This window comes from Furipterus horrens, unplaced genomic scaffold, assembly GCF_987537825.1.
Source record: "Furipterus horrens unplaced genomic scaffold, mFurHor1.1.pri manual_scaffold_3, whole genome shotgun sequence".
NCBI classification, from domain to species: Eukaryota; Metazoa; Chordata; class Mammalia; order Chiroptera; family Furipteridae; genus Furipterus; species Furipterus horrens.
This window is the reverse complement of record NW_028327173.1, coordinates 201,649,040-201,673,718: the sequence shown is the minus strand read 5'-3', so window position 1 is coordinate 201,673,718 and position 24,679 is coordinate 201,649,040. Positions and strand designations below refer to the sequence as shown.

General features: G+C 47.9%; 1 protein-coding gene across 2 annotated transcripts in view; it reads left to right on the top strand.

Moving 5' to 3' along the window:
• FOXN3 (forkhead box N3) overlaps positions 1-24,679 on the top strand; it is a 360,583-nt gene that overhangs the window by 105,815 nt on the left and 230,089 nt on the right. The window contains exon 1 of one of the 2 annotated variants that reach the window (XM_090271284.1): positions 23,843-23,965. The exons of the other annotated variant lie outside the window; for it this stretch is intronic. The gene's annotated coding sequence lies outside the window, so the exon portion shown is untranslated. Of the gene's footprint in view, positions 1-23,842; positions 23,966-24,679 lie in introns of those variants that run through there. 2 annotated transcript variants of the gene reach the window in all.

Below are 24,679 nucleotides of genomic sequence, written 5' to 3'. Positions count from 1 at the left end.
CTTAACCAGCAAATTCAGCTATCTGGAATATAGCCAAGAGTTAGGAAGAAACAAAACATATCTCAGAGGACAAAACAGCTTTCTCCAAATCACGCACTGAACTTTTAAGTCGGTGGATCCTTGTGGGTTTTGTGTTCTTAATGTAGGCACACTCCTGATTAACTTGGTTTCCTGGTCCTCTTTACTTTTATAGCTGACAAAACTGAAGCACAAAGAGGTTAAATGATTTGCCTAAAGTCTCAAAGCTATAAGTGGTAGAACAGGTTCTTGTGATTCCAGACTGAGTTGGATGTTTATGATGGTGGCAGAGAGATAAGGAAAAAGGTTTAACTGTATTTAACTCTTAAAAAAAAAAGAAGTAGGAGAGAAATATGTAATAATTGTAGGATGATTCCCTTCAAAACGGCCACTTTATTTTTTAATTCGAATGTGTGATGAATATTAGTTGGCTGAGAAGAATCTATAATAGTAAGTGGAACTGTGCTTCCTGATTCTGCCAAACGAATATGAAGTCACTGGAGTTCTCTTCACGGAACATCTAGTTTAGCTGGTATATAAATAGATGCTTATGAAATAGTTCTTTGCACAACGAGATGAAACCTTGGCTCATGATGATCGGCCTGGCTCTGGTAGTCTTGGGTGGGCAGTGGATGGCTTCGGGAATACCTCGGGGCAGGGCAGGGCCCCTCCGCACGACCCAGGACTGCTGCTTCATAAAGGGAAGTTCCCGCATGGAAGCCAGTGGCCACCAGCTCGTGGGCACCTGCTAAGGCCCTCCGTGCATGTGGAGCTCTAGATTTCAGAGCCCTGATAGGCACGTTGTACTCTGTTTAAAACAATCCCATGTGTTAGGCAAAGCCGTCAACAGTGTCATTTCCATCACTTAGGCGAGGACAGCGAGGCTTAGGGGAAGGTACCCAAGGCCGCAGGGCGGGCAGGAAGCAGGCTCTGAGCCCCTCAGCCAGACCGGGTGCTCGCACCCTGGGTTGCTCAGTGAACACCTGCTCTGTTCATGCCTGCGGAGGGCCCCAGAGGGTACTCGAAGGAGAGCCTGTCCCTCCTCCAACCAGCTTTCTTTCCCTGTTCAAGGAGTCCAGTTCCACAGGACAAAGAGGAATGTAAAGGTCCAGTCACAACTTGAACCGCTTTGCTCTCAGACAGAAGGAACAGTTGAGATGACGTGAATGGGAGGAAAACCACCTTGGAACCTCAGGCAGTTTGGAGGCAATCTTCCAATCACAGATGCCCTGCCACCCTGCTTCCTGGGCCAAGGACAAGGCTGAGACTGCCCCCTCTGGCCAGTGAGGCTCGGGCCTGGGGATTGCTGGTCGTGAGGGAGCGCTTGCACAATCCCAGGCAGCGGAGGGCCGGCCTACCCCCGAGGTGTGTGTGCCTGGAATGGGGAGAATCTGGGCGTCAGACTCTCCTTCTGGTGCTGGGGGTCAGGGCATCCCGGGTGGCTCCAGACCTGAGATCTGGTCCCAGTTCATCTCTATCAATAACTCAGGGTTAGACTTTTAGCCAGTTAGGGGACTTCTGGGTCTCCATTTTTCTCATCTGAACATTAAACAGTTCTCACCCTCCCTTGTGATTTAAAGAGGCTCAAATCTAAACAGCAAGAAGCTACCATTTGTCACTTGTCTGGCTAGCAAATACTAAAGAATTTGGAATATCCAGTTCTGGAGAGCAGTTGGGAGACAGACACCCTTTCTCCTGCCATGGCAGGCACATTGGCGGAGCCTCTGGGAGGGCATTGGCGGTATCTATGAAAGTTATATCACTGACCCAGCAAGTTCACCCCTAGGAATGTATCCTGTGGATCTACTCACCGAATACCAGAAACCGGTGAATGAGGGTGTCTTGGTATTGTTTATAAATGGCGCAGGAGTACAAAGCAAGCGTTCTGGTTTCAGGTCCTTGTGTATGTCCATTTGGACAGCTTTAGCAAATTACCATACACTGGGTGGCTTATACGCAACAGAAATGTATTTGCCTCAGCTCTGGAGGCTAAAGTCCAAGATCAAGGTGCGAGTGTGGTCCATCAAGAGTCCCTTTTCAGGTTGCAGACCTCTCGTGGTATCCTCACCTGGAGAAAGGGGCCAGGGGCTCTGTGGGGATTCTTTTATAGGGACACTAATCCCATCCATGAAGTCTCTGACCTAATTACCTCCCAAAGGCCCTTCCTCCTACATCATTACACTGGGGGCAGGACATCAACATGAATTTGGGGGGGGGGGAGACGGACACGAACATATAGACCATACACCTTCTTAAGTGAAAAAAACAAGTTCAGGGAATCAAGGTTCTGTTTATGTAAAAAAATAGAGTCATATATATGTCTACATATGTACATGCGTGTATGTACTCATCTTTTTATAATTATTTTTGGCAGGATACACAAGAAAAGAGTAGGGAGGACAGAGAGCTCCAGGTAGGAGGGAGGACAACTTTTTTGACCATGACATTTTGTCTTATAAAAACCAACAAGTGTGCATGTCTCAGTGTTAAATTTTTTCACGTTTATATGGGACTGATATGTTTAGGTAGTGGGACTCTTGACCATTTATATTTAATTTTTTTCTGTATTTAAAAATTACCTAGTAAATAATTGCATTTTTGAATGAAAAGGTTGGGCCTGACCCCCTTGGAGAGCTCCCTCCAGTTTAGAAATTCCCTGATCGCACAGTATTTGTTAAGCACGTGCCCAGCCCTGTTGCTTTCTGTAGCAGGTAACGAGACCACGTTCTCTGCCCACAAGGTGTGTGGGGTCAGAGCAGTGGTGGCGGATGGCAAAAAACACACCTGGACAGGTAAAGCGCGCGAATCACAGCATTCTCTGCTAGAGGCCGGCTTGTCTTGCTGGACCAGGACTCGTTTTCTTCCCCAGCAGAGGGCTGCCTCTGAGTCTGGGGTGGCAGGAGCCACTGAGAGAAGGGGCCCATCAGTGTGGTGCAGCTGTCTTGTGCGTAGGGGCCTGGGGCAGGTTCCAGCCTGGCCTGGATCCTTCTGAAGTCCTGATTTTTATCGCCACCAGTAGTGAAACTAACACATATTTAGTGCCGGGGGCTGTGATAACCTCTTTCTGTGCAAGCCTTGTAGTTTCTGTTTTTCTCCCAGTTCTATAGATGGAGATGCAGATGGGCCCCTTGCTGCTGCCTTTGCTTTTCAGTAATGAAAACATTGTGCCCCTCCTATGCCATATGCCTCAGGGGATCCGGGCCCTGACTGCAACAGGCATTGAACTCAGAAAACCCCCAAAAGGAGGGAAAAAATGCAGAGCGCTCAGGGTTCTGCTCAGCTGCCCCCAGCCTTCTGGAATGTTCTCTCTCATGTTAAACGGTTTACTTCGATTACAGAGGCTGAGTGTCTTGCAAAGGATCTGATAGTCTGTCCATCCCTGCATCACAGCACTTACCAAACTGTATGGTAGCTGCTGTTACAGGTTGTATCCTTCACTAGGCTGTGGGGGCCTGGTGGGCAAGGTCTTGATTCCTTTCGCCGATCCACGTGCCTAGAACTGGCCCTTAATTAGGACTCCAAAGATGCCTCCAATATGGACAGGGTTAGTGCTTGTGGGCAAAACAGCTGTTGGAGCAAGTGACACCAAACACACATCCCCCACGCTTGCTGTCAATTGGAAGAAAAATGAAGAAGAGGAGAAGTAAGTGGGGGTTTTTTGTAGTCTGGCAAAGTCACATTTGGTAGCAAAATAGCTGTTCCCATGGGGTAGGGGTCGGGGTGGGAGCGCAGGTGCCGAGTGATGGGCTACTTCCATCTGAGTTTAAGTGGAGTCACTTGTATGCCTCAGTGTACTGAGTTGTGATTTAGGAAGGGGCAGGCACGAGAGGAAGAGAGATGAAAAGGAGGGAAAGTAAGTGGAAGTGATGGACCGGTGGCCCTGGAAGCCATTGGAGGCTGGAGTGCTAGGGAGGCTGCCGGAGACATGGGCCCTACGCTTGCTTGCTGACTTCTCCCTGCCCTCGTGCTCAGCCCTGTTCATACTGGGACGTGGGTTGAGGCAGCTGGTAGAAACCCTTTTGTCTGTGTGTGTGTGCGTGCGTGTGTGCGCACGTGCGTAATTGATAAAAACGAATAAAGCTAATGAGATGAAAAGATTTCATGAAAACCTAAAAACTGGAATAAGCATTCCAGGTTAACTTTACAGTACCCAGAATGCTCTTCTAAGCCTAGGGCATGTAGACAGCTCCCAAGTGAAGATTTAAATGGAAAATTCCCAGAGTTTCTTTCCCCTCAGTCAAGGGCACCAATCAGTCTTCACCTATTGGAGGGAATGGAATTGACCTTGGCACTGGGTGTGATGCACAACTCAGGTTGGCACTCTTAGATCCCTCTTCACATTCTTGGGAACACTTTGATCTGTGAGTTCCAGGGAACCTCTTTGGCACGTGGTCAATGGTGTGAAACCCACCTAGTGTGGTCACCTGGGAAACCTCCTGCCAGTTCTTACTGGGGAGTTAGCGAGAGGGGTGGAGCCCTCTTCACAGGCTGGTAAGCTTTCTCAGCAAAGGTTTCTGGGAAGAGGGAATCACTGGTAAGCTTTCCAGGTGTTTCTGGAAAGGTACCTAGACACTGTGGCCATGTGTATGTGACACCAGGTTTACTTCTTAGTGGGCGGGCAGGACGGGACGTCTTGGCCATGATTCGGAGGAAGGCTGAGTACAAGGAGAGCAGACACTGAGCCGCCTCTAAACTCCTCGTTAGTGTAGATGTGCCTTAGGTCTGGGAAATGGGGCAGGCCTGGGAAAGAGTACAAAGACGGGCACCTCATCCCTGCCGTGCCTAATACCTCTTCACTGTAGGTGCCCCCATGGCCACGCAGCTGATGGAATCTGGAGGAGACTGGGATCTGTTTCATTTTCACTGCAGGACAGTTGGCTGGGTAGCTCCACCCCTATGTTGGCCCACAGCCAAACCACCAGGAGACACCCCCCCACCCCCACCCACCTTCGGATGGCCCTAGAGCCATGGTACCTCATGAGTTAGTTTTTGACATCATTAGCCATATTTCTTAATATCCAGGTCTAATGCATTTTACCTTGGATGCTTTTTCCAATATTGGGGGTTCCTTTAAGGAAGAAAAGGAGGAACTTGACTTCTACCTGCATGATCAGGAGAGGTCACCAAAGTGGCCCTCCCCACGGTGGAGGGGTTTGCCCCAAAGGGCCAAGGATTCCTGCTTCCCGATCAGTTGAATAGCCTTCTGGCTTGTCTTCTAGCCAGCAAGAACCGAAGACGTGTCAAGGTGCAGTCTCTCAGCTCTCTGCTGTGTCAGGAAACATTCACTAATGAAAAAGTCCATGTTTACAAATCTGATAGTCTGGAGCAGAGGCCCATGTGGGCAGGGTCTGACTCTCTCCTTCACTGCTTTCGCCCCAGCACTGTGCACGACAGGCCACCAGCTTCCTAAAGGGACAGGTATGGGCTTGGATGTCACGAAGGTGTCCTTTCATACTGGTTCCCAAGTTCTGGCACATTCTTTCCCCTCCTCCCTACTTTCACCTCTCTTTAAATCCAACCCACCTTTCCATGTCTGTCCATACTACTGCCCCCTGGATGCCAGTCCTGATTACACCAGCTCTGGGGGTGTCTGCCTTCTTCTGGCACCTACAGCAGATGTCACGCTGTGTGTTTCAAATCATTTTCTAGGAATCAAAGTGAAAGTGCCATATTTTATAAAGGACTTGGTTTTTATTTTATTTTATTTATTTTTAATTTTTAAGATTTTGCTTATTTTTAGAGAGAGGGGAAGGGAGGGAGAGAGAGAGGGAGAGAAACATCAATGTATGGGAGAAATATCAGTTTGTTGCCTCCCGTACATGCCCAGCCGGGGACCGAGCCCACAACCCGGGCATACACCCTGACCAGGAGTTGAACTGGTAACTTTTCATTTTGCAGGACAGATGACACCCAACCAATTGAGCCACACCAGTCAGGGCTATTGTTATTTTTAATTAGAAAGGCTATAAGGCTAATCATATCACTCTGAGCCTCAGTTTCTAATACATGTTCTTCATTAGTTCATTAATTATTCATTCAAAAAAAACATCCCTTAAGTTTGCGTTAGGTACCTGAGATACAGGGGCTCGGTGATTGGCCAGGAAAGCTGTTTGGGAGACGTGGTGGAGTCCACCTAGTAAGAAGGCCTGGAAGTGAGAAAGGCTGGCCCAGCCTGGAAGTGCCAAGGAGAGAAGGGAAGGAAGTCAGCCAGGACAGGTAGCAGGTTTAGTGTCCGAGGGGCCGAGGGCCAGGCTGGGCGTTTGGGACTCCAGGCCTCTTTGTGGATTCCTCAATACCTAGCTGAGGCAGGGACCCAGAGAATGGTTGTTATCTACTGGAAACTCTACTTTTTATTTTTTCCCCGGATCCATCTGTTTTGAGCAGTGAAGGCAATGTCTTTCTTCTATGAGCAGCTCTGACCTGGGAGAGACTGCGGGACTCAGCCTCTTAAGGTCCCTCCTCCTGGGCAGAGCACAGAGCAACGAGAAGCCCATTCACTATCCACTCCGACACGCCAGCGTTGCCTGGCGAAGAGTCTGTGTTTGCATGTCATTGACATTTGTTGTACATGAAGGAACCAGGTGTTAGATGCTACGTAGATGTTTCCTTCGCGTTTTCTGAAGAGGGAGAGAGACACCTGTCAACTACCTGATCCACACAGATTTAAAAAGAAAAACAAAAAACATCCATCCACCAGAACAGGAATGTTCCCATTTAATCGAAGCATTTAGTATTTAGCTCTGACCTTTTGAATGTGTCATTTTGGGGCAGCAGCCTGTTAGACACAGCCTGCAGGGCCTCACCGGAATGCTCAGGGAAAAGGTCTCACCAGGATGTCCCTGTCTTTTTGAATGAAGTGCGAGAAAAAGAAGCCCCGCCCCCCCCGCCCCCCAACCCCCCCCCCCCCCCCCCCGTTGCCTCATCGAGAAGTAGCTGGGCTTTGCAGAGAAGGGAAAGAAGGAAATTGAATGGTGGATCCCAGACAAGTGTGCTGTGGGCTCCCGGGGGGATTCCAGCCAGGACGGGGCTGCCAGAGGTCATCTCTGCATTCGTTAGCACCTGGTGGGGTTTACATCATCCCCTCCTGCTGCCAGGCCAACTGTCCTGAGCCAGGTGTCATCCCTCGCAGGTGCGCACCTCACTTGCCCATCTCATAGTTAGTTGCCTTTGAGTTGTGTGCCTGGCCTTGGCCACAGGTCGTGGAATGCAGCCCTGAGCGGACACTCTGACTCCGCAGAGAGAATTGCCTTCCTAGCCAAGAGTTCCGGGTTCCACGATGCACGTGATGGGCCTGTGCTTCTGCAGCCCTTCCGCTCTGCCCCGTGAAGGTGCTTGAGTGGGAGGTGACTTCCCTTAGCAAAAGCAGTCTCCGCCCACTGCGGCCTGGACAGGGCTGTGTGGCGTAGGGAGTGCATGTAGCAGCGTCAGGAAGAGCTGGTGACGGGGGCGAGTATTCCAGGCTTGGCACTGCCCCAGCCACTGCATGTTCTAGATCAAGTCATTTAACCTTGCTGGGACCTCATTCTCCATACTTGTAAATTAACAGCTACAGACCAGAAAATCCCAGGGTTTCTTCCAAAACGAATATGCTGTCATTATATAGAGAAGGCTAATGGTACGGATTTCAATTCACTCTGAGCTCCTTGTTGATTGTCAAGAAATAGTGTGGCCTTTTATGAGTTCCCTTTCTAAGGTTTCCCAAGCCTTTACTGATCTAAAGCAGCAACGGTGTCATTGTCACTCTAAGTGATCGTAAGTTTTTAAAAATGTCCATATTGCTTTTCTCAAGGACACAGCGTGCACAACTCTTTGCTGACCCCTCTATACAGAGAATTTGTGATGCAGGGACCAAAATGTTGAGATTCCCTCAACGTCAGGACCCATGCGCTTAGCCTTCTTACCGGAGGAGACGGACAGTCTGAGAGGTAGAGAATGACTTATTCCGGCCGGTTCAGAGAACGTGCAGATGGAATTTGTTTCCTCCTGGCCTTTTCCACTCTGCAAACATCGACTTTGACTCTTGGCTGGGAGTGGGCTGGAGTGAGCGCGGCTAATCTCGAGTTAAGAGCTTTATCTTCTCCAGGGCATGAGCAGCCAAAACTTTTTGCCGCACTTGTTGACTGGGACCTGGAGGGGGTCTTGATGCCTCTGTTTGCTGAGGCTCAGACGGAGCCAGCCGAGAGGGCTTCATCCTCAAGACAAAGTAACTGGCAGATTGCAGGGAGGCGACTGGATAACTTTCTGGTAATTATTCGCTTTCAGGCATGCCAAGGCTGCACTTGAAACTCAAATTATTCACGAGCATAATAGCCAAGCTCTCAGTTACGTTGCCTCTCCCTGCTGAGTGCAGAAGGAATAGGGTAATTTTCTGAGGAGTGCATGGGGAAACGCTTTGTAAAAGAGCATCAGAGAGGCAGTTGGTGTGCGTGGTTGACCTGCGTACTGAGTTTTTTGGGGGAGAGAAATGCCCTCATCCCAGGAGGAAAAGAAGTTTCTCAACAGAGCCCAAAGGGCTATCCCAAAAACATACCCTGCGTGGTTCTAATATAGGAACAAATACAGCTGAGCCTGCAAGAACCAGATAGCAGCCCTGTTCACGGCCAAGGGAAAGGATGCAGGTGGTAAGAGACGTAGAAAATGATGGACATTTCTTCGCGCGGCAGAAGCAGTAGGAGCCATGGTCGTGCTCGTCTGAGCTGATGTTTCACCATGCTGCCCCTTCCTCCAGATCTCCTTGTCAGTCTTACATCAAGAGTGATGCTTGTGCAGACAGATGTCCTGAATGACCTTCCCATCCTCACCTTCATCCACTTCTTGTTTCTCCATATCTCTCTCGCCCACGCTTCTCTCTATTTGTTGTCTCCTACCTCTTCTAGAAGCTGTTTGGAGGAGTAGCAAAGGCCACCAAGTGGGGCTTCAGAAAACTTCGGTCCAGGTCTAGACTCTGCAACAACTATCTCCCCCTGTTGAATATTCCCTCCATGTCTTCATTGATTTGTTTGTTCTTGCATTTATTGAGCACCTACTATATTCTGGCTGCCCTGGCTGGTTTAGCTCAGTGGATTGAGCGTCGGCCTGCGAGCTAAGTGTCGCTGGTTCGATCTTCCAGTCAGGGTACATCAGAGAAGGAAAACTCTGACTCCAAAAAACCTCCGCTGCCTTGCGGCATACCTCTTCAGGGGAAAGGCTAAGGGAGTAAACCCCGACAGAAAATCCGGAGCCGGAGTCCCTAAGGCGGTTTGACGTTGTAGTCAACACCGGCAACTCCTGCGGCGCACCTGAACCCAAGCTGTATCGACTCCATCTTTCCCTTGGACCCTTCAGCTGCGAAGAGAGGGGGGGTCTGCTGCATGGGCAACAGCAGACCCTCCATATTACCCTGCCCAGGCTCTGTAGCTTCAGCGTCATCGCAAGATGTCGATTCAACACGGGAGGAGACAGATACCGTGTCACTCCCGAGTCGGACTGCACAGCCATTCTCGGTGGTGCAGATAGACTCTTAAGAAGCTACACCATCGTCTCTCGAGACGGACGGCTGCCGACGACGACTATATTCTGGGCACTGTAGGCCCCAAGGACCTGGCAGTGAGCACAACAGACGAGCTCCAGCCCTCATGGTGCTCGCATAGACTTGTTCATTTTTACGGCACATATTCTTATACCTGAGAGGTGTCCCTGTATACTTGCTGGCTGGGTAAATGGTTCATAGCTTCTCTGGGTTACCTGTCCATCGTTCAATGCCCAGACTCTTTAGTTGGGGAGTGTTCCACCTGGGAAAATAAAAAGATAGCCATATCAGAGATTTCTAGGAAGACAGATTCCAGGTGCCGCTTTCAAAAGTGCCAAGAACTTCACTTACCTTAGTTGGCACTTAGTTTGTTGGGTCAAACGGGTGTGATGGCCTGTCAGAGTCTTTCAGCTTAATGAATCAGTCATTCATCCGGGTACTCATTGAAGACCTGAGATGCGTGCAGCACTCTGCTTATGTTCTTGTGGAGGCATTCATTGCATCACTGGCAAATTCTTCCTGCCACACCTCAGGGAGGATGCAAGACGATTGCAGAATTAACAGAAATGAGAAACACAGGACAGTCTCCATGGGAAGGATTGGTTCTGGTGGGGTTTCTGCGGATGGGCCGATTGATTTCCATGATTTCCACAAAGCCAAGAAAAATACAGTCTTCTGCTTCCTTTTCCCCTTCTCCCATTTAGGTACTATTACTTTGTGGTTCCCTATTTTTCAGATGAGAACACAGAGGTTTCAAGTGGTTAATAACTTGCCCAAGGCTATCCAGTTACAAGTTGGCGGAGCCAGGATTTGAACCTGGCTCCTAATTCTACACTTGTCGCATTGGATTTTCGTTAGTGAACAGGCTCAGGCCTCAGGAGGCCAAATGAAATCTCAACAGTCTGAGCCTAGGCCAAAACCGAACAGCTCGCCAACCTGCTGGTTCTCCTTGACCCATTTGTGTGGCCTCTGCTGCACACACCTGTTCAGGCACGTAGGGAAGGTTTCCAGAAACAATGGGCCGGCTGATAGTGTTCTGGGTAAAGCTGCTTGGAAGGAGACAGGCGGAACATCATGTTTACACAAGAGCTGTTGCTATGTTGGTTATTAACTAGTAGCTCCCAAAGGGCAAGTTGAACCGAATTGTGTAACTCCTGATTGCAGGAGGCGCCTGGGCTTCAGGGTCCGTTGGAGTTATTAATAATGGCAATGCAATATCCGTTCCCATTTTCTTTCAGTTTTATTTTACGTTGGTTTTGGGTGTGCTGGTTCCCATTTTCTGGGCACCTCCTGTGGATGAGGCAGCTCCTCCTGGATCTTCCATGCATGATTCCAGACTTCCCCAAAGCCCTGGAAGGTAGTTCCTATGATCCTGCTTCACAGATAGAGAACCAAAGGCTCGAAGGGTTAAGTGACTTGCCCAGGGCCACACAAATTATCGTAAACCCAGCTCCGTTGTAAAAATAGTTCCTGACACCTAGCATGTGCCAGCCATGGTTCCCCGCACTGGGCGTGCTGGGGAGATTGCGGTAGATAGGTCTCTGCTTTCTGGAGGTTACACCAGACAACGTGGCCTTTCAGGGCCTGGGACGCCCACCCAAACTAGGCAAGTGGGAGAACAGGGTCCAGGATGTAATATGAAGAAGGCCTTGAGTCTGCAGGGTCCAAAGCCTCTTTCGTGTTTAGGATTTAATCAGGCATGCGTCTTTAGAGATGTGGATCCTTTAGTGAGGTTTAATTATTTATAAGTGTCTGTGAAAGGAGAAGGTCCAGAATGGGCATTGGGGGGTTAGAGGGTTTGCCACCCACCTGGCACCCAGCTCCCACCCAACCCTTTGTCAGGTGAGGAAGCTGATGGCTGCTCGTCTCAGCAGCACCTCTTAGTGTTCCCCTGGGGGCTGCGTGGATGCGACAGGTGTGGCACTGCCCCGTTCCTGGCAGCAACCGCAGCACCTCTGCGCCACCTGCTAAGTGCTGGTGACCGCTGCTTTCTTTCTCCTCGTCTCTTGACAGCCGAAACAACCTCTGCGCATTTCCAAATGGTCCCTTCTTCAGGCAAGAGCCTCAGAAAGGTGCCTGTTGTTTCCTGCGTCGGAACCCGGGTGCTCTCTTCCCTGGGCCCACTCTGCACTGGCTCTGATGATATGAGTGTGGCTTCTCTCACGTGGTTCCCTGATGTCAGGCCTGGTCTCTGGCCTCCTGTATTTCAACAAATGCCAGCGGAGCTCCCCTTCCTTGAGGGTCTGTCAGGGAGGGCCAAATTTGTCATCTGAGAGAATATCAGAGATGATTCCTTCAAGCCCTAAATCTTACTGATGAGAAAACTGGGACATGGGAAGGAAACTTGCCCAAGCTGGCCCTCCCGAGTCCCAGTCCTGTATTCGGTCCATCACACCGGCCACGTCTCAGGTATGGACTATATTTAGTGTGAGGGTGTTTGGAAAAGCTGGAGTTTGAGCCATTATCAAATGGAGCTGCTGGGATTAAAAACAGTATTCTCTGGAACATACAAGAAACACAGTCCTTGTCACCCCTCCAGGACATGATATGGGGCAAGGATGGAGTTGTAGGTAATTAAACAACATAAAGCTGGAGGATTCATTTTTTTCCTTTTCTGATTACAAGTTATTGTTTAGTGTTAAAAATAAAAACATTAAAAGCCTAACCAATGTAAAAGTGCTTGTCATGGGAAGTTTAAAGCCCCCAGTGATCCACCCCATCAAAGATTTTCTGTACATATATTAACATATCTAATGTTATTTTGCAAAAAAAAAAAAAAAAAAAGACAATATGTAATTGTACAACATGCTTTTCTCTCTGAGCAGCTTTCCCCTCTAGTACCTCATTCTACCTTTTCCTTTTAAAAGCTGCCAATTTCCATGACGTGAATGAACCAGGATTTAGCGAACTGATCCCTTTTCTGATGGACATGGCGTTCCTTCCAGTTTTCCACTCTTCTAAATGATGCTGACATAACCCTCGTGCATGTATATTTTTGTACAATTGTGAGTTTCTAGACAGTGAATGCCTGTAAGGAGAATCGCTGGGTCAAAGCCAAGGTACATTTTAAATATAAGAGAACATGCTAGATATCCTTTCTAAAAATGATAGGACCTACCAAATGCCCTCATGAACCATGAGTGTGCCTATTTCTTTACATCTTCACCCACAATGGGTTTTTACTGATCTTTTAAATCTTGGAGCTAAGTGTTTTTAAAAGAGACAACATTGTTATTTGGTACAATTTAAGTTCATTTCTAAATGTTAATCTCTTCCGTTAGGGGTACAAAGAGTTTATTTATTGAATTATTTTAAAGGTTTTATTTATTTATTTTTAGAGAGCGGGGAAGGGAGGGAGAAAGAGAGGGAGAGAAACATCCGTGTGTGGTTGCCTCTCGCACGACCCCAACTGGGGACCTGGCCCACAACCCAGGCCTGTGCCCTGACTGGGAATCGAACCAGCGACCCTTAGCTTTGTGGGATGATGGCCAACCCACTGATACACACTAGTCAGCGCAGGGTACAAAGAGTTTTAAGTGTATGGTGCTTACATTTTAGATAGGCATTTCAAAAAAAGGTTTTCATTTCAGATTTTTGGAAACCTGAAACTGCAGCGTCTTCCCGACATTTTTTTCCAGCATGTCCTAGCAGAGGTCACTTGTTTACTGGCCCCCGGCCCCCGGCCGTTGCATGTGGACACGTGGGCCTTCTCGGGGCTGCCTAAGGAGAGGGCTGATTTCCGAGGCCTCACATTTTAATGGGCACCGGGAAACTTCTTGAAAGCTGGCTGATTTTTAAGTTAAGTTCCCATCAAAACGGCTTCCCCCAGCAGGCTGTAGAGCACACATTTCCTCACCCAGATGGCCTTGCCAGCCCGGACACCTGGCTGGGACAATGAGCTGGCACCTCCTGTGTCCGCCTTAGTGCTGCTCCCGTGGTGCTGCTGACGGTCTCAGCTGTGCTCATTCCTGCCCTCCCCCAGGAATGCCGGGGAGGTGGCGGTGGGCTTGGCCAGGGAGCCTTCCCCCAGCTCTGCTCAGGCACCACCTGAGCCAAGGGTGAATACATTATCCTGACTTGGAAGCTTGTTATCATGGGATGCTCCTCTTTTAAAACCAAAGTAGGAAGAGGTAAAATTACCTCCTCAGGAAAATCGTGCAGGGGTCTCGTTGTTCTGGGTATCACAGCCTGTTCTTTCTCCCTGCCTCTTAGGACACACCCTGACAACACACCTTTACATCTCCTAGGGCACAGGGATGCCTGCTTTCTCTCCAGCCTGTTTTAGGGATGGACCCTAGGATCAGTCATTTACATTCTAGTATAAATGCAGGGTATGGGATTTTAGACACTGGGTAATAGGGGGTGAGTAATGAGCTTTCTGTAGGGGCTTTTAAGGTGTGGCTCCTCCTTATTCTCTGAAATTACTCCAATGAAATGATCCTCTCCTGAGTGTTGAGTGGAGTCAGTGAGCTGAGCTATTTAGACAAAGCAGAGGCGGAGTAATAGTGTCCTCCCCTGGAATCTGAACAATTCTGGAAACCACGCAGTCCCCAACCACTCATGCTTGAGTGACAACTTCCAAAAATACACTTTGTGTCTTTTAAAAGCTCTTTTAATTTAAACTGTATAATAAACACACACACACACACACACAGGCCATCCAATTTGTTCAAACTGGTAGTGAGTGAATACACTCAAAGATTAAGAATGTGAATCTGAAGTGTTAAGACAGGCAGACGGGGGTGATGAAGATTTAACCCGTGGGACTGTCATCCTCAAGCAGTGGTAAGTTCTCCAGGATGAACGGGGATGTGGCAGCGGCCCATACGTCTTGGCCTGTTCTCAGACTGACGTCTGCATAGTGACACGTTACTGACAGTTAACACGAAGAACTGAAAACACATCAATGTAAAGGCCAGCCAAGGAGAATCCTGTTAAATTATCACACGGTCCAGGAGCCCCATTTTCAGATTGCTGGCTGAGGATTAGTATGTGTGCGGCCAGCGGTCATTTTCAGGGCTTAGGCCCTGGTTTGAGGAATTATATTTCTTGGCAACCAGGCACGATATTCAGAGCATCATGTTAGTGGGTGAGCTTTGCCTTACCTGGTTATAACTGGTCCCCATTGGGTGCCCCCAGGGCTGGGTTGAAGGGAGAGGACTGGCCGACTCACCCTATTACCTGTATGAACATCATCAACATCCTGACGTTATTAAGCAAAATGAGAGGGAACTGATGTTTGTGCCTGACTTGGGATGTTCCGTCAACACTGGCTTTTCTCTCTTCCTGCCCTGGCCTTTGCTGGTTAGATTGAGATTTCTTCTTGCAGAATCCTGAGCTGTTCACTCTGAAAGAGGCCTTAGCGTTCATGGGGTCTTCCCCACCCACTGCAAATGGGATCACTGCGACATCACTCTTGAAAGCAGTGGTGGTTAGATGTTGCCTCCAGGCCAGGCCATCCCCATACACAGAGGCCGAGGAAGGAAGGCTGAGCCTGCGGGAGTGTCCCGGCTTGCTCCTTGTTCCGGGTTCATTTAACAGGCCAGCCTGGAAAGTTATTTCCATCGAAGGCCCAGGGAACAGAGTTTTAAGAAGATAAAATAGAGAATACTCATTTTCTCATGGCCAGTGTGCCTCTAGTGATAGGGGTGCCCTCGTGTTGGGTTCTGTCCTCTTGCTGAACCATCCACTTCTACACCTGACCCCTATGGTCTATTCACCTTGACTCCAGAAATCTTACTTTTTGGTCAGATGGGTTTCTTTAGAGGCAGGCTTTCTGGCTCTCCCCATGAGCCCACCTGCCCAAGAGGCTGCCTGCTGGCAGATTCCCTTTCAGTTGCTGAAGGAAGCAGAAGTTCACGGGCACGGATGTCAGGCCCCAGCGGTGAGCTGGCGGAACCGTGTGCCTATGGGCTTGTGGCTCTGGCAACGCCTCTGCTGCAGAGGAGAACGCACCATGTCCTATAAGTTGGCCTCCTGCCCCCGTCAGTGTGGTAATTCCAAATGTCACCTTGGCATTTTCTTTTCAGATGAATTCGATCTTGTTTGTATCACAAGAAAACAGGAAACAGAGACTTCAGAACGCCTGTATTTATGTCTCAGTCCTCTGATGGACAAGCTGTGTGACGTGCTGAACTATTAAATTTCCCTCGTGGGTGAAGGTGAACGTGGACTGTGAGATTTTTCTGTGTGGAGCGCTGGAGTCGCGTGGTTTATTTTGGGTCAAAGAAAAGCATTTGGATGTCCGTGCTGTTTGAACGTGTATGTGTGTGTTTGTAGGAAAAGGGGAAAAGGTAAAAAGTAGCTAATATTAATTGATTGTGAAGTGGTAGATGGATTTTTAAATCTCACAGGTGCTTCAAAAGGTAAGGCGATATCCTGATAACATTGCCATCAGAAACTGAGGTATGAGTACAATTTGGGTAGAAGAGCAGCGTTTCATTGTTAAGTTAAGAAAGCAGAAGTCGTAACAAAGGAATACATTGAATTCAGAGAGATCCTTTGCCTTTCAGAACACACGAAAGATTTTAGTGCTGCAGTTCTTTGTGAACTTCTTGTGAAACCCATACCAGAGATACAGAAATCAGCCCAATTTGAAGATGCAGAAGTGAAGACACAGAAGGGACTGTTGACATAGTAATTCTGGGATAGGGCTGGGATTTGAATCCAGGGTTTCTTCCCCCCCCCCCCCAAGATTTTATTTATTTAATTTTAGAGAGAGGGGCAGGGAGGGAGAAAAAGAAGGAGAGAAACATCAATGGGCAAGAGACACATCAATCAGTTGCTTCTCACACATGCCCCTACCAGGGACCTCACCTGCCACCCAGGCATGTGCCCTGACCCAGGATCCAACCGGTGACCTTTCACTCTGCGGAGCAACATCCAACCCACTGAGCTACACCAGTCAGGGCTGAAGCCAGGGTTTCTTATGTAAAGAAGAAACATAATTTTTCATCTTATGCTCCATCTAAAAAGGCTTTGGAGAGAAGCTAGTGATTTCCCTGAGCAATCTGCTCAGCATTGTGGGAACTGGAGAAGGAAGGCGGAGGGCGCGGGGTCCAGAAGATCAAAGTCATTCTCCTATCCTGTCAGGAGTGTCTGTCTTGCTATAGAGCATGGCGGGTATGAGCAGGGACAGCAGTGGTGGATGCTGGAGCCTCTTCCTTGCTGAGATGTTTCCGCTCGCTTTCGACAGACCGCTGGCCATGGAGGGTGTGGGCCGGGCCCTTTCTGGATTAGGATCTATACAGGTCCCTGACCTAGAGGGGAAAAATAACTTAAAACACTCCAATAGATGTTATTCGTTTGGAGTTTATTTTGCCGATCTTCTATTAGGAAGAACTAAAATTTTTCTAAGAAACTAAGGTTAAAAATTAATCTTTAAGTGTGCATGCACGCAAAAAGACATTTAGAAACCACTGTGGACATTTGCTTTGAACTGAAGATATTTATAGACAAGTTCAAGCCAAACAGACTGGGTGCCAGGGACGAAAAGTTTGGTGTGGGCCACTGTTTATAGTGAAGGGTGGGCTTTTTTGTGCTGCATCCTAGGGAAACCTGGCTCCTGGGAGAGTGGGTATGTTCCCTCGTGTAGCGCATATTTATTTGGATGGCAGCGAGTTGATAATTCTCCTTGTAGCCGTATGAGGTTCCGCATGGTAGTTTTCAACAGAGGACGCTGGATGGCGGGTGGTGAAAGCTCAGAGACACTGTGCTGTGTGGGGTCGCTAGATACCCATGAACTTCAGGTCCAGCCCCCAGTCCCTCCTGACAAATACCCACTGAGGGACTCAATGATTTCCCCTTAACTCCCAGACTCACTTTATGGAGAAAACCTGTACTTTTCACTCTCCTGTATCTCTGGTGGAGCATATAAATTAGAATTATCTTTATGGAGAGCAATTTGGTAGCAGGAATTTAAGGCCTTACAGTGTGAGCACTGTGACCCAGAGTTCCATATAAGGATGTAGAGCTCTGTTCGAGGTGTATGAATAAGGCTGTTGATCGAACGTTGTTTGTGTTAGTCTCACACTGAGGACAATCGGAACGTTCAACAGCATGAGGGTCCCTCAGTCACTGGTTATGTTACACAATGTCATGCAGGCATCGACTCACTCCACGGCCACTTATTGAGTGCCTGCTATGTGCCAGGCATATAATAGGTGTGATAGCGAGGCTGACATGGTCTCGGCCCCACTGAAGCTCAAAATTGGTTGTAGAGACAGATCTCATACATTGGGAAGTGGGAAAAAGCAGAGTGCAAAGTGCGCTTACAGTGTGAGATCTCCTTTTTGTTACAGGAATAGAAAAACCTTGCAAGTCCGTCTGAATTGTTCATGGAAGTGTGGAAGCTTTGGGCGGTGGGGAGATATACATGCCTCTCCCCTCTTTTTACCTTTCCCTGGTTTCCAAGTTTTCCACAGTAGGCCATTTTGATTTTTATAATTTTTTTTTAAATGTGGCTTTGAGGAAAGAGAGAAAATGAAATGAGTAGGCCTGGGTTCTAGACTTAACTCTTCCTAAAACTGGTAACGAGGTCTTGAGTAGTCAGAGAACCATTCTGCATCTCCGTGAAAACGGCAGGGGAGAGGCAGGCATGTGAGGCCTCCAGCTCCGGGTTGGAGAGCTCAGCTCTGGTCTCCTTTGCAGACACTGGGGATTTTGCTGCGGGGCTGCCAGGCCGAGAGACAGAACTGCAGCCAGGCTGCTGAAGCCCCAGCCGCCAGGCACGTTTGGTCTGCAGGGCTCTCTGGTCTGTGGGAATCTGCTGAAGTCCTCAAACGGGGAAAGCAGTTGCCGTATTGGGCATATGAACGTTAAATGCAGGGAGAGCCTCTCACGTCTCAACAGCAGAAAGCCAGGACTGAGTCGGACTAACTCAGCCCCATGGCCCTGCACTTCAAGAAAACAAACGGCACCAGCTTCATTGATTGAGCCTTCCCTGGGTGCCCGCAGAGCATTTTGCAGACGTTGTCCTAGTTCAGGCTCACGGCATCCCTGAAGTAGGTACTCATCAACCCCGTTTTACAGGTGGGGACCTTGAACTCAAAAGGCAGGTAACCTGAGCTGCACCTGGAATTCAAACGTCAGTCCCTCTGCTCTGAAGCAACATTTTAACCTCTGCTGTGTGCTGCCTCCCACTTCAAGAGGCAAGCTCTACTGTAACCATAAAAACAGATGACTAAAGCCAGGGGAACGAATGTGTGAGCGCTGTAGTAATCCATCAAGTGGCAGATCTTTGGGAGCCGGAGGAATGCAGAGGCTTCGAATGGGCAGAATCTTATTTCTGGTGAAACCCGATACAGAGAAAGCTACTCTTAGCTACCTTTCTGGGAGGTTATACATGATTACATTGGGGGGGGGGGGCGGTTGGAGGGGGAGAGACAGCCCAGCCACCCCCATGCTCACTATAATAATCTCATTTCCTGTCTTGTGATTTCAAATCAAAGGCCACTGTTACACCTTATATACTGTACCTCCCCAAAGAGTGATAACTTACACCAGGACTTGACTTTTTTCTTGAAATATTTTCCTTGCTGGATTCCAGCTTTGCTTATTTACCAGGTATTAGAAGATTATAAAACATATAGGGAATACCAGAGACACAGGGTTAGGAAAATTTTAAGTTAAAATGAGGACAAGTAATTGTTTCTTTTCTCCACCAAAACTGTCTAATATGATAGATGCTGTTTCCTGTGTTTCAGTTCTAGTTCCTCTATAGCTCAGTTTCTTCTGATTCATCTTATATACCGTGGCCGGATTGATCTTTCTAAAATTGATCTTTCATGATATCATCTCCTACCTTCCCTAGAATAGTCCATGGCTCCTCATTGTCTGGGATAACCTAAACTTGTGGGTTTGGGCTTCAGATTCCTTCTTGACTGATTGATTTGAGAAAAGAGAGAAACATTGATTTGTTCTACTTATTCATGCATTCATTGGTTGATTCTTTTTTAAATTTTTATTTATCGACTTGAGAGAGAGAGAGACTGATTTTTTTTGTTCCATTTATTTATACATTCATTGGTTGATTTTTGTATGTGCCGTGACCAGGGATTGAACCCACAACCTTGGTGTATCAGGATGATGCTCTAACCAACTGAGCTACACAGCCAGGGCCCAGATGCTTTCTTAATCTGGCTTCACCTTTACCTTCCCAGCCATCTTCCATTACTCCCATAAGTGGTCCTTTTGCTCAGATGAACTTGGTCTGTTCCATGGTTGTTTGAATATGTTCTTGACCTTTCTCACTCTGGGCATTTGTTTTACTGGTCCTTGAAGTAAAGAACAAAATAGAATGTTTTCCTTTCCCCTTACTTGTGTTTGAAGTCCTACCCATTTCTTTCAGGCACTATTCATAATTTTCCTTTTTTTAAAACCAAACGTTTTTGAATATCCCGGTTTGGGATTCCTTTTCTGTTTCTTTCTTTCTTTTTAAACCACAAGTTGCCAACAGCACTTCATTTTTTCTTTTCAACATCCTGCTCCGTTGCTCTGGTGGCTCCTTTTGCCCGGGTACCCCAGAGCCGGGCATTGGTGCAGGCCGCGTGAAGACGGCGGATGCCTTGATGCTCTCCTCCTCAGCGATGACGCGCTTTCTCCTTCTTGCAGACATTCTGCATGGGCATGGCTGTCCTGGCAGCTTGAGTTTCTTCAGCAGAGCTGTCTCCCTTCTTTGGAGGCCTGAGGGCTGCCTGGGGAAGAGGATGAGCTGGGAACAGTACCTCTTCAGCCCCTGCCCCTTGGCCTTCAGGGACTCCGTGGCCTTGCTCTGCCTCCTCAGATCTGATAGAGTAGGTAGTTAGGCCAGGTATGGAATGTCACCAGGGCAGAAAGTCCCGTGCAACTAGCAATGGCGAAACTATAGAAAACAACTGTTACAGGCTAGGACCTTGCCCCAGGGCAACCTTCCCTCCCATCACATTCTTTGGTCATGTGGTGTGGATCCCCTTGGAGGAGGGACAGGGGCCTGAGAATAGCCGCAGAGGACTCCCATACAAGTCCTGGCTTGACCACTCCCTAAGCCTTAAGCCCTCAGGACAATGAGGTTCTGATCAGCATCAAATTATCGTAAGAACAAGGCCTTGGGTCTGTGGAGCACAGAGAGCGTTTCAGTCAAATTAGAGATGATATCCAGGTCTCAGTGGTGTTTCAGTTCCAGGCCCAGGGAAGCAGCAAAGCTAGATGAGGCATGCTGGGCCGGCATCAGGGCCAGAGGCAGTGATCGGTGACCCTCCACTGTAGTGCCGGCAAAGTGTGGAGGCCACGGCCCTGAATGGACACGCACGGAAAGCTGATGAATGTTCTGTTGAGATCCTCCCCAGGTCTCCCCTAAAACCTCCACCCTAAGAAAGCAGATAAAAACCCTTAAGGCAAGGGACCCAGTGTGCTGTCAGTCTCTCTATCTCTCTCTCTGTCTCTGTCTCCTTCTGTCTCTGTCTCTGTCTCTCTCTCTCAAGCACACCTGCACTTTCCCCCTCTTCTTTCCTGAGGCTTCTATCCCTTGCTTTCTTCTAAGCTCCAAGGGCCCTTTTGCCTCAGTAACTTGTTTTCAGAATCCACACAGCCCAGCTGGCTCCCTTCACGTCTCTGGGTCTCCATTGCCCCATTCAGTTAGGGACTTGTCCGACACCATTAGTAAAGTCCTTCCTAAGAGTAGCCTTTAAGATTTCATTTTCTTGTCATATTACCTGGTTTTTGTAGTGAAGAAGCAAACCTTTGCTGGCTATTGCTGTGAATCTGAGACTGTCATTAGTAAACAAATAGCTCTGTTGAGATCAAATGACAAGTCAGGACAGTCTGCCTTAGTACCTTTCTTCCTACCCACGAATTGTAGATTTTGATCTAGAACAATGGGATGGAAGATGTGAGGGCGGAGCCGTAGACAAATGCGTAGCAAACCCACTCAGACTTGGTGAGCATATTTTCTTCGTGGCACGTGGCACTTGGTTGGTTATTCACAGAGATCTGGAAGGTTGGGGCAGGGATGCGTTCTCTTATCATAGCCATTCTAGGTTTTGCTGCCACGCTGGTGTCACAGGGGGCCGAGAGAAGTTTGGTTTTGTGAGAGAGGGAGCTGTTGCTGGCAGAAGCCAGGGGAGACTCCGAAAGGCAGCAGGAGCAGATCCCGATGGGTAGCGGAGGGTTCCCGGAGACAGAAAGTGCAGACCCCAGCTCTCTTCTTCACCCATGTTCTACAGAGCCTGTGGCTGGTCTTGAAATGAGATTCCAGTAGCGGCATGAGGAAGTCTTTCAAAGAAGCATCTGGGGGTGGATCATGAGGGGATGAACTCCTTGGATTGGTACCAAAATCTATCTGGCGGTGCCGTGGGTGCTGGGAGTGGCAGTGGCCCGTGGGAGCACAGAGCTGTGGGAAGATTCCAGAGGACCCATGGGGCACTGGGCTTCCTCACCGGTGGAGTTTTCCCCTCCTGTCCAGGTTATACGGGGAACACGTTAATCCGATTAGCAGTACAGTTGGTATATTTTCACTATGGCTGGCTAATTTTTGAACGGATCTACAGTACTGGCAAAGGTTGATCTGGGCCTTGACCTAATTCTCTGCAATAAAGCCTTTGGAAAAAAGTTCTAGTGTGGCGGTCAACAGTGTTTCTAAATTGGCGAACTTTGCGGGCGAAGTGCAAAAGAAATTGTTTGACATTGTTTTCTGGTCAAATGTTCAAACTTGGGAAGCATTAACTTGAAAAGAAACCATCAGATCTTGATCCCTGTTGCCATAGGATATTTCAAAAAAGGTTCCTTTGTCGGGTTGGGGCAGAGAGGGGTGAGGGCTGGAGAAAGAGCAGTCTGTTCTGTGGGCACCTTCCTGGCTGGCTGCTTGTTTCTCCTGAGGGTCTGTCCGGGGACGTGGAGATACACTTGTAGTTTCAGGCCTGGCCTCTGGTGTTGTCAGCTGTCGTGAGTTTGTCCCCCTCCCCCGCCAAAGTCTTTTGTGCTTTACAATTCAGATAGGAGCACAGTGCTGGAGTGTGACGATGGTCCCCAGGTATTTGGGTATTTTGTACATTTGTCTGTCCATTCAGTGAATCATGTCCATTTCTGTGTGAGCATCCGGAACTGAGCCTCTGAGAATAGAAGGGGTGTCTGTGGTTGAAAAATGCTGCTTAAAAACTAAACCAAACCCAAAACACTGTAACAAAGAAGCCCAAGAAGTCTATTGTAAGCAGTGAGTTCCATCCTGCGATCTTAGACATGAGATACAGGATAGGGTAACCAGGTGGGCAAATGCGGTGGTTAGGGGGGTCCTCTGCAGGCCGACGCAATGTGGGATCTTAACTTTTCCTTTCACCTCTGCAAGCGCCAGCTGTTGACCCCTGGCCAATGACTTCATTTCTTTTTTTTTCATTTCTTTAAGCCTTAGTGTCCTCATCTGTAAAAGCGGATGACAGCACCTGTGTCGTGGAAGGATAAAATAAATAATGCAAGTAAAGCTCTTGGCACATTGCCCGGCACGTAGGAAGCATTGGAGAGCTTCCATTCTGTGCGTTTTGTAATTCCTTAGCGTTAAGGAGGTGGGTACGCGGTGATTGCCATTTTGGCTGAGCCTCTTCTGGCCAATTGACTTTGCATTTGATCATCTTAAGAAAATTAGGAGGAAGATGGCATTAGGACCATCTCCAGACAAGCCAGGTATCCCACCCATGAAGGGGGAGGCATGTTACCAGGAAGAACCCACACGTGGCTTGGTTTCAAAGCGGTATTTTGTCCACACCCTCCACAGAGGGGTGACAGGAATCTAGTCGGTGGAGAGCTGAGACGTAAATGGGATGTCATTTTAGACTTTTCCATTTCTTTGATTAGTGTTGGGTTTTTACATGTTGATTGATTAAAAAAAAAAAAACTGCAAGAACTCTTGCACAGAGGAACGCAAGAATGGCTTCTTACTGGATACAGAAATGTGTATAAAAAAAAGAGATGCTAAACAGGTGAAGACCAACCAGATTGCTGTCGGTAGGTGGCCAAGTACTTTGCTATAAATATTGCAGGACTTCTCTCTACTTCAAAGAAAAATGGCTTTGCATTTCAGACACCAGAAATGGCTGGACAGGCTTTTCGTTCGTGTGCAAGAAACTGAAAACAACGTGAAGATTTTCCTTAAGTGGAGTCCGAGCTGGGCCCGGTCTCATTTTGACGTTAAAGCCCTGGTCTTCATTTGCCTTCCATACTTTCCTTCTTGTATGCAAGGCAAGATTCTTTAGCCCCAGACCATTCATTTTCCCGCCCTGTAATCTCGAGGTGTGTGCAAGGCACCACTCAGCTTCAGACCTTTCTGCTTTCACTTTTGGTTAGTCAGAACCTCCGTCTGGCGGCATTTGAATTATGAGTGCTATCTGTGGCTTTTGTGGGGCTCTTTTTCAAAGTATTCAAAGCAAGCGATTTAAAAATACACAGTGTTCTGCGATCTGACCAAGAGCTAATGTAAGTATTTATTTGGGGACTTTTTAAGAAAAATATCTATTCGACAGATTTGAAATTCTTAACTCAATGCATCTTGGAAATAGATTTTGTTTAAAGACGGTTTGAAAAACAGCGGACTCCTTCTGTACAGTCCTAATGCTTCTAGTAGTGGCAGTAGTAGCAAATAGCCGAGTTTATAAAAACAGAAGAGCTAAGATTCTTTATTTAATATTAAACAGGAAACTGCAAGTTGTCTGCAGCAAATGGTGGTTGGTTTTCAACAAACCTGCTGCTGGGTTTGTCTGTGCTGACAAGCCTGAAACAGTCTCTTTTTATTATGTTAAGATTGTGAGTTTTCATGAAGATCTTAACGAAAACATGAGCATGGGAAGCAGGTTCTGCTTTGTAAGGCTTGGAAGCAACATGTTTCCACTGGAACTGAAGGGAATTTGGAAGCAAGTGGAGAACCTCTCCAAGAGTGGAAAATGCTTTGCACTTTTGTTTCGCCTTTGTACAGGGCCGTCACTCACCCAACATGTGCATCTGAATATTCTTTCTGAGGACCTGGGCTTCATTTTAAGGTCAGCCTTCAATTTCTAGAGAATATAATTTGCTGCTATTTTTAGAGCATCATGATTGCTCATAATAACTAATGGAAAAAAAAAACTCAACAGAGAAATAAATGTGTAACAGCTGTGTCTGCTTAAACTTGATTAAAGGCAGTAAAAAAAAAGT